General features: G+C 49.2%; 1 protein-coding gene and 1 long non-coding RNA gene across 21 annotated transcripts in view; both read right to left on the reverse strand.

The window, feature by feature from the left end:
• TEAD1 (TEA domain transcription factor 1) overlaps window positions 1-16,835 on the reverse strand; it is a 281,048-nt gene that overhangs the window by 127,546 nt on the left and 136,667 nt on the right. The gene's annotated exons all lie outside the window — the stretch shown is intronic.
• LOC127492336 (uncharacterized) lies at window positions 12,550-15,068 on the reverse strand. Its single transcript, XR_011388404.1, has 3 exons — window positions 14,876-15,068; window positions 13,969-14,142; window positions 12,550-13,308 (listed from the first exon to the last, which is right to left on the reverse strand). It is a non-coding gene; the product is annotated as an uncharacterized lncRNA (long non-coding RNA).

A 16,835-nucleotide genomic window follows, 5' to 3' on the forward strand; every position in this document is an offset into this window, starting at 1 on the left:
GGTACCCAATGGGGGCGTGTGTCAGCGGACTTGGCTAGCACAGCCACAGCAGCCAACAAGTCCCAAGACAGGTGGTCTGCAGCCTGGAAAGCCCAGGCGGCATGCATGGCTCGGGGCAGGTCCCAGGGCCTAACTCTCGGTCTTGAGAGTCTGGGGCTGCTGGTGTGAGTCCTGGCTTCCCAGGCCCCGCAGCTCTGTGGTTCCGAGTCCAAGGCAGGAGTCACATGTGTGAATCCCAGCACTCAGCACTGGATACCAGTTTTGAGCGAGATAAATCATCCAACAAAACCTGAAATCCCCTGGAAAATAAATGAGCAGAACAAAAGGGGCTTCAGGGAAAATGCCCAACAATCTTGGCTCAAGTGTCCTGAAAACCGGACCATGTGTAAGGAAACCATCCTCATGGTGTTTTTCCAAAACCCCTCGGGGGTTCCCAGACAGCCTATGGAGAATGTGGTCCCACACGCACCGGAATGAGAGATGGTGGCGGCAAGGTGGGCAGTCTGACACCCATGTAGTCAAAAGGAGGACATGGGTGCACTGGGGCTGGGCTAACTTAAAGCACCACCCAAGGGCAGCCTGGTGCAACGGGGCATGGCTCACGAGACACTGGCATCAGTGTGTCAGCAGCTGCCCATCAGAGAGGAGAAGACAGGTAGTCCCTAGGCTGCTCAGCCTCAACCGACGTCCTGCTTGGGTTCCTAAGAGCTCTCCAAACTCTGAGAAACAGAAACCTTCAGTCAGGGGCAAATCAAAACCTGGAGTCCTGCAACAAGTGATTTGCAAGGATTACGTTTATGTCACACTTGTGACCTTAACTTGCGACGTTCCTTTTTCCCCAGAGCCAGTGCATTAACAAGAATTCACTCATTTTTAAAAAGGTAAGAGAAAAGCTTATACACATTGGTGTTGCCAACACCTGCTCTTTTAAGTGCCTTGTGCTAAAACTACATCAGAACTTTTCTTCTTTGCCCTTTGGCCTCATCTACGTCCTATCTATACAAGTAACACACATTGGCAGATACAAACACATACAGACCCCCTTTAAAACTGTCTCCATGCCTCTGCCTGGATGATAACTTAGCTCAATTACCACCCAATTGCTGAAACTACTAATTACTTGGTCATTGTTAGCCGAGTGTTTCACCTGGAACACTTGTTACAGGGTAGGACATCATGTCCATGTCCAGTCTTAATTACAGAGGCAGGCAAAACACACATGGGCCACTGAAGTGCATTTTACATTTTGTACATTTCGTGGACCTCTTAATCTCCGCTGAATGATTTTACATGTCTCACCACCATGGTATTTCGAAGAACACTAAATGGAAACCACTGAGGCAAGGAGAGTGCTGTGATTCCAGGGGTGGGAGGGGGCTCACTCTCTTCTTCGAGGGTCTCCACCACCAAAGGGGGATGGCTTTGCTATCTGGGCAGGCAGGCAGGCAGGCCTGTCTTCTAACTAACAGGGGAGAAAAGCAGCTTCCATTTTGAACTCACCCTCTGTGGTCAACTTCAGGGGTCTACCTGAGGGGATGAAAGAATACCAAGAAGACAGAAAAGCACCGTCTGGGCTGTGTGTGTGAGGATGTTTCCAAACAAGACTAGCACGTGACTGAGCGAGTTAGGAGGGAAGACCTGGCCTTCATGTGGCAGCACCACCAGTAGGCTGCAGTCCTGGAGAGACTGAACACGAAGGTGAACTGGTGTCCAGCGCTGAGCGCTGGGACTCGTTCACACATCTCCTGCCTTGGACACGGAACCACAGAGCTACGGGCCTTGGAAACCAGGACTCACACCAGCAGCCCCCAGACTCTCGGGCTTTCAGCCTGAGACTGAGAGTTAGGCCCTCAGCGTCTGTAGTTCGGGGGCCCTGGGACCTGCCCCGAGCCATGCATGCCACCTGGGCTCTCCAGGCTGCAAACCACCTGTCTCAGGACTTGCTGGCTGCTGTGGCTGTGCTAGCCAAGCCCGCTGACACACGCCCCGTCGGGTACTTACATGTACATCTACGGACTCTGTCTCTTGAGACCCACACTAACACAATGCACCCTCTCTGCAATTCGAGGACATGGCGCTGGGGCCTGCAGAGCAAAGCCCAGCCCTATACACAAACAAAGCCCAGCTTTGATGTTGGCTGGCTCGCCTGCTCTCTCCCTTTTGACTGTGGCTTATCAGCAGCGCCATCTCCATTAAGCACTTACTCAGCAACCATTACGGGGCCCAGCCTGCACTAGGTGCCTGTTCCCGAGAGGAACGAAAAGAAAAAAGAAAAAGAAAAAAAACATGCGCCGTGCCCACGTGCAGGCAGCACTCACTGGTGGGGGGACACATGCACACACTGACACTGCTGTGACACAATATGGACTTGAGGCCAGCATTGCAGGCTCTGTCACTCACTGTGTGACATGCTTCCTACCCCTTCTTGCTGAAAGAGGATTAGAGCCAAGTGCAAAGATTCCCCAGGCCTGTGAGGTGCTTCTCCTGCTAGACCTCAAAATCATTCCTCGTCTGGTCTTCCCTTCCATGAGACCGGAGCAGAAGCCTGGCATCCTCAACAAGGACAAGCCCTTCCTTAAGTCTCCCTGAGGCCACAAGCACCCTCCTGGCCCAGGCACAGAGGTCCTCTTCTAGGAACTTCCCTAGACAAACCAGCAGGGTTTCCAGGATCAAGGGTCCCACTTACCATCTTCAGTGCTGGTCAAAGGCCACTCACACACTTCCATGGTTTCTAAAGGCTCCCACTGGCTAGGGACACATCTGATTTAAAAGAAACAAACTGTTTTCAAGAGCCAGAGTGGGAGCAGCAGTCCTCCACGGCCGATGGCCCAGGATACCGTGCATGGAAGATGGCAGCTCACACGTACTCCTGGGGCACCCCAGCCCCCAAGGCCTCTATTCCAATCTGAACGTGGCATGGTCCCCAGCCTCTGCCAGACCCCCTCCTTCCCCAGAGCACAAACAATGCCATCCACTGTCTGAGGGGCCACTCCACACGCCTCCCACATGGCAGCCCTGGTGACCAGCAAGGGTGGTACGCAGCAAGCAGGAGGTAAAGAGAATGAGGACAGGCTCCCACAACAGCTTGCTTGTTCCAGTCAGACTGTCGAGAGCCTGGATACAGTGCCAATGGGGAAAGAAGTACCCTCCTTGTCGCACTTGTTCACGGCCTGAGCCTTGTGGTCAGTACCTTCCAACCTGTGTCCAAAGCAATCAGCTCCAGGCTGGACCCCACCCCCCTTTCCTCCACCTTCAGAAATGACTCAGGCGGCAGGCATTTGGCCTAGCCGTTACAATGCCTGTGTTGCACGTCAGACTGAGTTTAATACCCACCTCTGGCTCCTTAATCCAAGCTTCCTGCTAATGCAGACCCTGGGAGGCAGTGGCAATGGCTCAAACAGTTGGACCTCTGCCACCCACATGGGAGACTCAAACTGGATTCCTGGCTCTCGAGTCCCAGTCATTGTAGGCATTTGGGAAGTGAACCAGCATATAGCAAGTCAAGCTCGCTCTGTCTCTTACTCTCTGCCCTTCAAATAAACCAAGTAAATTAAAAAAAAAAAGACATGATGTACAATTAAATCCAAAACAATCTGGAGATAGGTGAACCTGTAACTCAACATGTTGTCTCCCCCAGCCCTGGTCCCCAAAAGCTGACAGAGACAGTAGCAACCACAAGCCAAGTGTGCCCCATGGATTCCATCTCACCCAGCCTTGCACAAAGGCACACGCTGAGGTACAGAGAAGTTCAGTGATTTACATATCACACAGCTCTTGCAGACAGGCCTCTGGGCTCCTCATGCTTCATTTCTAGAACGTTCTGAATTTTACTATCACACTGCTGATTAAACATGCTGCTATACAAAATGAAACACACACACACACACACACACACTATGGGAAATATTCTTTCCCCAAACAGTCCACATGGGCTTTGGGAAGGGCAGACGGTGAGCTCCAGTGCATCCTTCTCCTGCACCCTAACCCCTGATCTGACTCCCCTAAAGCCCTCTGAGACTGCTCTCTCAATGGTTATTCAAAGACCGCATTTCCCTAGTTTCACAGGGCAAAGAAACACCCAGCAAGATTCTGTGGCATCCTCCACCTAACTCCCGAGCACCCCCAGGGGAAGGAGCTGGTCCCACTTGCTCCAGCTCCCTCTGCTACTCTGTCATGCTTCTCAGCACTGCAAGCTTGCTCCGCAGAATGCTCCCCTCCCTCTAGGCACTCCAGCAGTGAGGTCTGCCTGCTCCCCCCGCACCATGTCTGTCCAGCACAGCCACCGACTGAGCTTCACCAGAAGCACTGGGACTCCAGCTACTCTGCCCGTAAGTGCTCGCCCTATGTAGAAAGACCTTGTGCTCTGAGTGTTGGTGCAGAACATCATGGTCACTAGCCACAGACCTCTTCCAGTATACCAGGCTCCTACACATTAGCCCCTTCTTCCTGTCCTGGCCAGGCACCTTTAGAAAGGGCATCTTCCTACTGGACTCTTCCTGCATTTAAAAACCCACTGGGTTGAGGCTGACGCTGCAGTGCAGTGGGTAAGTGGTGCCAACATCCCATATGGGCACTGGTTGGAATCCTGGCTGCTCTTCTTCCAATCCAGCTCTCTGCTAATGGCCTGGAAAAGCACTGGAAGATGGTCCAAGTGCTGGGGACCCTGTATCCATGTTGGAGAAGTGGAAGAAGCTCTGGTTCCTGGCTTAAGACTGAACAAGCTCTGGCTGTTGAGGCCATTTGGGGAGTGAATCAGTAGATGGAAGATCTCTGTGTGCATGTCTTTAACTCTGCTTTTGAAATAAATAAACCTATATATATATATAATATATATATATAATATATATATTTTTAAATACTCAGTGGGTAGAGGGATGGCTTATTCTGAAGCCCAGCCAACGAGATTCTCTAGCTCAGCCACCACTTCCCCAAAGACAGCAAGTGAGTGAATGCTGAAGTCAGTGGATTCATACTTACAAAGAAGCTCCAGAAAACCTGGGAGCTGCCAGCAGTTCCTGGGTTAAGCTTTCTCTTGACAAATTCTCTAAGTTTCATAGTATACACTAGATTAAGACAATGACTGAATACCACTATTAATTCTGAATTATTTAAGAATTACTTAAGAAAATCATTTCTTAAAAGCCCATGTCGGGGTGTGTGTGTCCCTCCACTATCCCTGATATTTATCACAGATCTGGCATCCACAGAAGGCTGAGAGACCCTACAGGATGGAGAGAGACATGCCGACCACTCCCATCTCCCTGGTCACCAGAAGACTGTTAAGTGCTCTTTTAACTGTCACCTTTCTAGGATCCTAATAATGACAATGCCAGGCAGGGATTAGCCACATATGCTATGATGTACTCTTCCAATTAACCACCAAAACTCTGCTTTCACTCACCTCCATCCCCAAGCACCTACCCCAGGAAACCATCACTGAATAAGTGGTGGCAGGAGGGTCATTTACCCTACTGTCCTTATAAACCCAGGAAGCAATTTTCTCAGTCCACAACCACAAACCAAAAGCCACAAGATCAAAAGCCCATGTGCATCATAAAGACAGCGCTTCTGAGCATGGCTCCGGCCCTGGGCTGAGCTCTGACTGCTGCAGAACTGCTCTGCGTGAGATCATCCATCCAATCACAGGATGTGACAGGAGAGGGGCTTTGGGGGCTCTTCGCACCACAGTGGCAAGAGCATCACAAAGCAAAATAGGCAGAGACTACCTCTTGCTGGTTGCTGACCCAGTTTAGGAAAAGTTATACCTCCAACTATACCCCAGCCTCTCCCAGACAAGACAGACTTGGACCACACACACACACACACACACACAGCCTAGCAGCATACATCTATCTGTCCTGGGACCCACCATAGGCAGGGCCACTGCTCTGAGAACATCCATGGATCCATTCCAATTCACTGTTCCTTTCTAGGTACTGCTTCTGGGCCCTGCCTCAGGAGCTGACTCTGGCCTGGTGAGCCCTGTGGACACAAGGTAGGAGTCACACTCCGGGTCAAGGGATGAGGCCTGGTCCCACAGGTGCTGATACTCAGCCTTGAGAAGGGACTCGGGGAAGACCTTGCAGGAAAGCCCTCAACAATTCACTACAGGAAGGGTCTTCACATCTGGTTACCATGTTCCAAGAAACAACAGTAAAGCTGGCTCCTAAGCAAGAGGGTGGGGGGCTGAGGGGACTCAGGGCTCACATAACTAAGTCTTATCCTAGCAGCTTGGATAGCACCGTCATATCTGCCTCCCACTAGCGTAGTTATTGGCTCCAGAGACCAGCCCCGCACATCAGTAGCTTCCCTAGGAAAGGAAACTCCTTCCATAGCTACAGACTTCACAGCCCCACAATGCTGGAAGATTCTCTTCTAAAAACTTCTGCAAAGGAGAAAGCTTTACTTTTCCAGAATTCCCATGATAGACCTGTGGCTCACTGGCTCTGACCAGGCAGGAGGCAGTCGTCACCAACCATGGCAGACACAACTGTCTGGCTTGTGCCAATCTTGGGCCCACCATGGAGCTGCAGGTGAGGTCCATTCTGCCGGAACCATGTAACAGACAAGGGGCGGGCAGGCAGGCAAGCCTGTGTGCTCTGGGTGAGGCTCCATGCAAATGTCCTCCACAGCATGGCAGTCACCTCCAGCCACGATCACTAAATGCAAAGGTGCCTGGGGAAGTGGGAGCAACTGCTGGCAGTCCCAGATCGGGAATACGCACAGTCCTAAGGAGCTCCTCTCAGGACCGGGAGGAGAGAGCTTTAGGGGCACAGAACCGAGACTTCTGTAACCAAAGCCCTCCCCATGAGGACAGGGAAGCCCCCTATGCCCCCTGCATTACCATCTCCTGCAGTCACCGCCAGCATGAAGGGCCTAGCACTTGGCACCAGCCCTCTGACGGGGACCCTCTGAGAGCTGCGTGTGCAGCATAGCCCTGGCCTCAGCAGGAAGCTCAGAACCTTCAAGTCACCAGAAACTCTGAGGCTCTAAAGACACTGGGAAGACTGAGAGGGAGGCAACAGTGCCACAGTCAGAGGCCAACCCCAAAGCTCTGAGCTCTCTGGTGGGCAGGGAGCAGGGCTCTAACAATACACCCCTAAGCTAGGGAAAAAGAGAAGAAGCCTTTGAATCCAGCACAGCTGTGCTGCCAGGTGTAGACTCCATGGAGAAAATGCTCCAGCATTCATACGTTGTACCTAAATTCCCAAGCCCCTGCAATCCTCAGAAAGCCCTCACTTTACTCACTACTAAGGCATCGAGCCTCAGGTGCAGTCCCATCACCAGGGTGCACCTGCCAGGCACAGGCTCTAGGCATACAGGGCAAAGCCCGACTCTTCTGCTGAAGGCTCGCATCAACCAGAAGTCCTCAGGCACCTGAGTGGCTGTCCAGCCAGTCTCCTGTGGTGAAGCCATGGAAGCTGGAAGTTGGCAGCCCCTCCTTAAGCTTAAGTGGTGCCACAAAGAAGAGCTGTATTGTGTAGGGTAAGAGGGGCTGGGGTTCCTGTGGTTAGATCAAGACATATAGTCTCGAAAATTCTTTTCTTATTATTTATTCATGTGAAGGAGAGACAGAAGGACAGAGACAAGAGTTCCCATATGCTGGTCCAAGCCCAAAATGCCTGCAATGGCCAGGTAGGCGAAGATGCAAGGGCCGGAACTGGGGACTCAATCCAGGTTTTCCACATGGGTAGCAGGAACCCTATCACTTAAGCCATTATCACTGCCTCCCAAGGTCTACATTAGCAGGAAGCTGGAATCAGGAACCAGAGGTGAGCATCAAACCCACCCTAATCAGCGGCTTAACCATTGGGCCAACTGACTGCCCCAAGAAATATGGTATTTAGTGAGCTGGGGACGTGTACACAAGGACACCCGTGACATCAGTGACAGTCCTCCAGTTGGCACTTGTTGAATGCCTACTACATTCAAGGCCCAGTTCAGAAATAGGGGCCAGCACCAAGTCAAACAGCACTGGCTGTCAGTGGGGAGAGCAAGGGGCATGCACCTTAAATCCAGTGTGCCTCTACACAAAGTGCAATTTCAGGCTGCACCACTGTGGACAGGGAATGCAGAGTTCACCAGCACGAAGAACAGGACGCCCAGAGACCTGCGTGGATCTGTGGGGCTGGGTGTCCGAGGACCCATCGCTGAGGGCTCACGGCCCTCCCTTTGAAGCCTGCCCCTCTGTGACCTCAGGCCCTGCAGACTTGTTTGTGACTGCTGCACAGGAAAGGGCCTAATGATCACACTTACTAAGGAAGAGCACCGGTGCTATGCCATGTCAGGAAGGACATGTTTGCTTTGTACTTTGGGATGGGCTTCGTTCCCTTCCTTAACATGTGCTCAGCATCGAAATTTCCAGGTCGAAGCAGGATGTCATAGTCCCTTCAGCCCCTTCCAGCTACCGTGACTGCATGTGTGAGAATTACACAGACCCTCACCTGCATCACTGCCACCTTATACAGTCACCTTAGGAGGGGGAACTGGTCTCCTCATTTGATGGACAAGTAAATGGAAACTCAGGGGTTATTTTTTTCAACACTAAGAATGATAAAGAAAACAGTTGACAACTTTAAAGTACCTTTATGGGGATGAGTTAGAGCAAAAGTGCTGAAATTGTGCCTGTCCAGGAATTCTGGGAACTGTCCTTACTGATTTTTCCCTGCTGTCTCACTGAGACAAGGGAAACTGTCTACCTCTCTACCACCATAGGCTGGGGAGATGACAGCTCTGGGCAGTCCCATGCTAGATGCCTCTCACCTCATTCTCAGAGCCCCCTGGCACCCTGGATGTCACTGCCTCTCTTCTTACAAAGGTAAAACAGAGGCTGGAGGAAGAGGAGGGCGCAGGGAGGTGCCTCTACTTTGTTGAAAGGTCAGACTCTTGCGTGGGGGCAGGGGTGGGGGTCATCTAGGCCCCAACTGGAGAAGGTGCCAGGGTAGAGCTCACATGGGAATGGCACCCAGTGAAGTCTGCTGCCTGCTCCACAAGCAGTCCTAACCCCTCTCCAGGCACTACTTGATGAGCCTGCTATGATCTGGAATTCCCCCCACCTACGTGTAAGGCCAGTAGAGTTGATTGATTATTCCCAAGGGAGACTATTTATGCATAAATCACTAAAAATAATGACAGTCACAAGTTAGCTGGGAAATGTGATGACTAGTGCATTTAGAAACAGAAATAATTTTCCTTCTCACGCTTTTCTCCTATTTTTTGAGGTTGTGCACTGTTCATTTAGAGAAAAAGAAACACCAGATTTTCCCTCAAAACCACTGCATGGATAAGCAATAAATCACATCAGGGACTTGGGTTACACAGGACCCTCTACAGATGGACGAGGGCTACAACCTGCCACCCAGGACAGCAACCACAGGAGCTGGCACAGCCCTCAGAGCTGCACTTCGAGGCTTTACCTGCTTCACTGTAACAGGTAAGCTCCAGACGGCCGGTCATCCACAGGGAAATTTTCCTTGCAGCCTGTGGAGTTTGCACGGGCCCTCCTGGAGAGGTTCTTCTACCACAAAGTGTGGCCTTTATAAAAACCTGCCAGCCTTTCTTTCTCAGGTGAGCTGATGATGACCAACAGTGTCAGCTTACTGAACATGTGCCATATGCTAAGCCCTTCTCCCATACTTCTCAAACCTTATATTCACCCTGTAACACTGGCATTATTATTATTATTATTATATTATTATTCAGTGCATTTTATAGAGGAGAAACTGAGCACTTCTTAACAGGCTAGGTAACCTGCACAAGGTCACACAGGTAGCCAGGAAGTGGCAAGGCCAGGAGGAAGAACCAAGCCTTTGATTTCAGAAACCATCCATTCACACTGAATCATAAATGCTGCCTCCTACTGTGTGCTGCACACAAAGGCACTTTAACCTATGAAGAATTAGTTTCCAAAAAGATCATACTTTAAGCTGACAGCAACAGAACTACAGTCTGAGGCAAAGAAAACACTAGAGGTTGACCAGTGCACTTTACTTGAAAAGCTCTTGAGAGAAAATTCATCTTACTCTGATTAACTCAACTATGCACAAAAACATTACTGCTTCCAAATACCTTTGCAAACATGGAGAACTTTCTCATTTGGAAATTTTATTTTGAAAACTAGCATAGCATTTCTGTTCGTGCTCTTATGTTCAGTATTTTCACATCGCTTTTAGAAACAAGCTGCAGTGCAATCTGTTTCCCCAGAAACTTTTGACTCTTTTTCAGCTCATTTCTTATCAGTTATATTTTGTATTTCGTTTCCCCCAAAGAGCTTCAGGATTTTGCTTACAGAAGCCAAACGACCAATTCTTTGATTGCTTAACACAACCTGCAATTCTCCTAGGCAATTTCACAGCTGTAGGGACTTCATGAAAGAACTCAAACCTGATGAGATGATGACCATGACTTCCACTCAACTCTCAGATCATGATGATGTTTACACCATTTAAGGTTAAATGGCTGAAGTCACACGGGTTAACACAACCACTAGACTGAAACTACTGGGTTCCAAACGCAGAAGCTGGTTATGTTTAACCCACAGCAGTAGAGTCCTCAGACTTGGCCTCCAGACTTTGGAGGGCCCTGCTCAGTCCTCCAGCCACACTCCTTCTTTCAAGATGAAGAGTCTCCCAGGGTCAAGATCCTGTCACGTGTTAGATCAGGGAACAAAGAACCCCCGGGCAGGCCACTTCCCTGAGTGTGTTCCCAAACACCCAGCTTGTCACTGCCATGGGCACTCACACAGGGGAGCAGGGCATGGAGGAGGGCTTGCTTCTGCAGTCCACAGTGTCCAGGTGCATGCTGTAAAACACAGCTGGGGGGCTGGCACTGTGGTGCAGTAAGTTAAGCCTCTACCTGCAGTGCCAGCATCCTATATGAACACAGGTTCAAGTCCCAGCTGCTCCACTTCGGATCCAGCTCTCTGCTGATGGCCTCAGAAAGCAGTGGCGGGATGGCTCAAGTGCTTTAGCCCCTGCACCCACGTGAGAGATTTGAAGAAGCTCCTGGCTCTTAGCTTTGGATCAGCCCAGCTCCGGCTGCTGTGACCATTTGGTGGATGGAAGACCTCTCTCTGTCTCTTCCCCTCTCTGTCTTTAACTCTACATCTCAAATAAATGAATCTTAAAAAAAAAAGAAAGAAAAAAAATGCAACCAAGGCTGAGAAGACAAAGGGGTGAGCCCCTAAATCTGAACCTGTGTTCCAAGTCATCATGATGGTATTATCTGTCAAAGCAGGAGGTTAGAAAACTTTATGTAACAGTTTATTAACTTGATTATAACTTTTAAATATTTCCACTTAAATACAGGAGCCTCAGGCTCTGTAAATATCAGGGCAGGTCTGGGCACATTCAAACAGGGAAGTGCTGCCATGCTAAGTGCACTAATGAGAAGCTCACACCAACTCTCAAAACTTATAAACTGTCCTGTCAATTCAGGCATTAAAAAACACTCAGCAAAAACTCCTAGTGAAAGAAAACAAAAGAAACTTCATACAGCCACCTCATCAACCTACAGAAGCAACAAATGGAGCTGTAAAACTAACTTGATTTAAATAGATCAATTCTTCGCAAGGGGCACGTTGTTATCAATCAATGCTTCAACAAGATTCTGTGTGCTAGTTTTTATCTAATCACACGACACATGACTCTGTAGACACCGTCTCAATTTCTAAAACTACATGCGCAGTCTTAAAACAATGATGCCTAACTGCCAAAGTAAAAAGATTATCATCACGTCTGTCACTCAAGGTGATTTGTACCAATTTTGGGATCAAGCATCTTGCAAATAAAAAGAACAAACTCAGTATGGGTCAATCTAAGATGCCTGACTTCAGTATCTCTACATTACGATTATTTCATAACTCAGCTTTGACAAAGGCTAAGAAATACCCAAGATAATCTTTACTTCTAAGTTGAAAAAGGAATTAGACACCAGCATACGTAATTATGATAATAACTACAGAGAACTGAACCTGGGCTGTGATTCCGAAGAAAAGGATTTCCTGTAAAAACTGCCCACCCCATGGAATACAGTAACAAATGCGCTAACGTCCTAAGATGATCTCATCCAGTCCCCAAGACAGAGAAATAAAACAGTATGAAGCAGGCATGTTAACTGTGATGTCATCTCTGACAACTGTCTTCCACACAGAGTACAGCATTCTCTCAACTGGACACTGTGAAGGAAATTTATAACAGCACTTGTGCTTCACGGCACCCCACAGAACGGTCATCTGACCGCTCTTCCTCAACTCCTTATGTGTCCCAAAGCCCAAGTAGAGCCACTCTTGCAGCAATATTAGAAAGTAGCCTTCTAAACACTGAGCCCAAATCTGACTATCCTCTAAGATGCTTCCATCCTACCTACAGCCTACAAGACGAAGCTGCCATTTGTTGACCCAGGAGCATCTCACAGATATTTTTAAAAAAATCTTACATCTTTGCCAAGTTGTTTCAAAGCTGGGCCAAACACCCCCCGAACCACCTTCAATGATTTTATGTGATGCAAAGTTTCTCCCATTCTTTATTATCCAGTTGTTCTCTGATGAAGTGTCTACATTCTCTTCCATCGTTTTTCTTTTTCTTTCTTTTTTTTTTTCTTTTGGGCCATCTTATATCCCCAACACACAGAAAGGTTCCTGGCACACTTCACAAGGAGGAAGCGATGGGGAAGACAAGGTACTCGACTCCGCGCGTGTCCTAATATGGTGAGTCTTCTCCTCTCCTCTGTCCACACAGCCCAAGATGACACTCACTTCTGCAGAAGCCGGGGACGTGAACTCTCAGATCTCACAGTCAACAAACAACACTATCACTGCTGAGTCACATGTTTATTGCCCTATCCTGGGGCTTCTGGCAGCCCAATTCTCCTGAAACAGCCTTTCTTAGATGAACCCACTCTTTCAACATGGGCAGGTCCACACCAAGTATGCTGAAGCTTCAAAAAGTTCATGGAAAATGAAATTAAAAGATGCATTTCTTTCAATGCAAAAATGTTGAAACTCATGCAGTCACGGAGTCTTCAAACAGTTCATGGGAAATCCAAGAGAAGAAAGCATGCTTCAAAAACCTTTAAGCCCAAATAAATTTCCTTTCATTTCATTTTTTTCCGTATACTTTTTCAAGTGTCCTTGTATGCTCACCCTTCCTGGGCTTCATAAATCCCTTCCAGAACAAGACCCAAATGTCCCAAGGGCAGAAGATAGCGTGGTAACCATCAGGTACAAGGATCTCATATTTCATCACTCTTAGGTATGAAACCAGGTGCAGGCCAGATCACCATCCTTGCATTTAGTCCATAAACAGGTCTCTATTTGTGACAAAGCAGATATAATTAAAAATATATCAAATGTCTTACTTACATGTCGCATATACTATTTTCTGCTTAGGAACTTTTCAAAAAAAGGAGGCCAGTCTGGTATAACCTGTTCTTAATGAACCTGTGCTAGGTCTAAGGGACCATCCTAAGGAAGAAGCATACTTCCCTGCCCACACTGCAGGAGTCGCCGCTCAGGAGGGCTTGCTGGCTTGCACTCTGAGGTGTGTGCCACAAACTTAGAAAGCACATTCTCCCTCAAAGCGTTCTCATAAAGATCTGAAGAACAGACACATCGTAAGGCATCACGTTTCCAAGCTAGTATTTTGAAGAAAATGGCATTGATTTAGGTATGCTCACATAAGCTCTTGGTGCACGTGCCTCAAAATTAAATTCTACTATTTTATCAGTAAGAAGTCCAAGAAAGGCTCACCATATAGCTGGGCTTCGTTCTAGATCTAATTCAGGGAAGTGATTATGCACATATAAATGCTAAGTCGTCCCATGGCAAGAGTCTCCCAGAAGCTTGCAAGCTGTGAAAACACACCTCCTAAACCCTAACACCCCATCCACAATGCTGCTCCACTGTGGTGGCCCTGGACTGGAATTCCATAACCTCAAGCAGGTAAGGACTCCTTAGCACCAGCTTCTCACCTTTAAAACACAGAACGTGGAGACAGAACCTGGTGTGCAGGGCTGCTGTCGGGGTACAGCAGGCCCCAGTCCACAACACGAGAGACCGCGACATGATCAGCAGGCAGGCCAGGCAGCAGCATCGTGGTCATCTGCACTCTTTCCCGCCTCCCGTCTTCACAGCTCTCAGGAGTCCTAGTTCCGTGGCCACACAGTCAGCAAGCAACAAAAGCCATGAAAATTATTATCTTTGCTGTGTGGCTTACGGGAAGGCCAGAATTCCCCTGAAGTCACCTTTCTCTCTCTCTCGCACCTGCTCAACTGAAAAAAGCCCGAGCCACAGGTCAAGCCAGGAGCCCCTTCTTTGGCAGGACTAAAGCCAGAGCTGCTCTGAACCAATCCACTAGGGACTCATGGTCCTTCACCCAAGACCCACTGACAATGGAGATACACCACAAACAGGGAATACTGAGGGGCTCGGAAAGCCGGGGGAAAGGAGAGGAGAAAGCCCCATCATCCAGGGCCCCAGGGAGACAATAGCGGGCAAAAACAATCGAGGTGAAAACGTTGGGCACGCACAACTTTTGTTTCCCCAGAAGGCAGGGCCCAGGCCTGGCAGGGAGGCTGTGGCCGGCTCCTGGCTACCAGGGTGCTTTTCTGTCTTGACAATTCACTTCCTCAACAGGCACGCCGCCAACTCAAATGAGACTCTGAGCAGTGAAAAGCCCTTCAGGTAAACAGTGTGATAAGCTAAACTGAAAAACTAGACAATGTTTTTGGACTAGGAGGTGGTTGCCATGGAGACGGTTGCTAATTAACTGCTTTCAACCAGGAGAACAAAGGGCTCGGGGCAGGCAGGCCTCTGTGTCTCCGGAGTGAGCAATGCTCAAGCCTTGCGCAATCGGCACATCGCTCATAGCTGGAATACCTGAGACTCTGCTGCATGCCTGGAGAAAGGACAAAAGTGCATTTTCTTCATCTTGACCTGGATTCACAGCACCTGGTCACCAGCCCCTCTCAGGAAAGCAAGCAGCACAGCAGAATGCAGAGGCCCAGAACCAACCTCCCACCTGCCCGCAGGCAGGCACTCCCTAGACGGTCTCTTCTCCTGGGCGAGTGGTCTGGGAAGAAGCATACATGTTACCTGATGCACTTCACTGAAGAAAACAAAATTAAACCCATAAGTACAAGGAGAATAAAGGGCTCAATCTTCCCTTCTATCATGCTCTTCTTCCTCAGTGACTGGGTATTTCTCAAAGGCAAAACCACAAAATCCCGTATCTCTAAGCCTCACACATCACAGACGTTTAGTGCACGATCATGAACTCAGCTGCAATCCGACTTGTTCCTGGCGTGCTCCCTCCAGCCCCACCCCAAGGCGACCTGGCTGGTTCAAACGTGGACTCCTTCTTGGAGTCTTAGTGGTGCCCCAAGACTGAGCCGCTCTGCTCTGAAGGGCTGACCTTTGAGCCGGGCCCGGTGAAAGCTGCAGATCTCTATTCCCAAAGCAGATGCTCAAACCCAAGCGTGAAATGTGAACAGGACTCAGCATCATTAGCTCTGGTGACCCAGGAGTCTTGGGAGAACTCCATCTTACTCCACAGCAACTCCAGAGTGCCCACGCCAGTCTGCAGCCTGATTTCAGGTTACATCAACCGTAACTACGAGAAGTAAAGGTCAAACCCAGCCAGGCTCTCGTGCGGGAAGTTCTGCCTCCCCCTGACAAAACCACACAATTTCTTGTACTCCTAAGAATCTCTACCACCGAATGCAGCCTGTGAGCAATCACCTTCGGTACTGGCGGCAGGGTTTAGATTGAGTAGAGTATGATCCTGACTAAAATATGACAATATGATTCTCAGCCTGACAGCGTGGTGACGGTACTCACACCCCTGTCCAGGAAAGCTTCATGGTCTCCCAGCATCAGTGCAATCCACCCTAGAGCATGGCCCAGGCATGCCCAGGCTCAATCCACAGCTCTAAGTTGGCATTGCACCTGCTGCACAAGACCAGCAGCGCCTTTGAGCTGTGGCTCTCACATACGCAGAGTAAGGGGACTGACACCTCTGAGTACTGAGACCTCACAGTTACTCAGGTAACCCAGTGAAGCGCCCACTCCACTCCCTAGCTCATAGTATGCACTCAGGAGATGGTAGCTATTAATTAAAGCCTCTGATGATTTACATTTCTTTTTTTATAATATTAATATTTTTAAAGATTTATTTTATTTATTTGACAGACAGAGTTACAGAAAGAGGTAGACACACACAGAGAGGTCTTCCATCTGCTGGTTCACTCCTCAAATCCCTCCCCTCCTCCATCCACATGCCCAACCCTCCCTCCCTTCATCCATCCACTCATACATCCTCCCCTCCACTCATCCATTCGTCCATCTGTCCATCTTTCCATCCAACCATCTTTCCCACCCTCTCTCCTCCATCCACTCATACATACATCTGACCATCAGTCTGTGCATCAACCCACTCATCCATCCCTCTCTGCCTCCCTTCCTCTCTCCATCCATTCCCCTACCCATCCCTCCATCCCTCCATTCATCTCCCCTCCTTCACGTCATCTACCCATCCACTAATCCATTCATCCATCCATCCATTCATGCATCCTTCCACCTAACTACCCCTTTCTCTCTCCCTCCCTCCACCCACTCATCTGTCCATTTGTCCATCAGCCATCCATTCATCCACCCGCCCATTTATCAAGCCAGTCAGCTGAATTTATCCACACGGGATTCTATGCCAGGCACAGGGCTGATGTTAAGAAAACAAAAATGTAACCTACGCCATTCACAGGGGTTCCTGGGCCAGAGCAGGATGAAGAAACACACAGGACACTTAGGAATCTCTGAGATTAGCCTTGTGCCGGCACTAGAG

Source organism: Oryctolagus cuniculus, chromosome 1 (assembly GCF_964237555.1).
Source record: "Oryctolagus cuniculus chromosome 1, mOryCun1.1, whole genome shotgun sequence".
Classification (NCBI taxonomy): Eukaryota; Metazoa; Chordata; class Mammalia; order Lagomorpha; family Leporidae; genus Oryctolagus; species Oryctolagus cuniculus.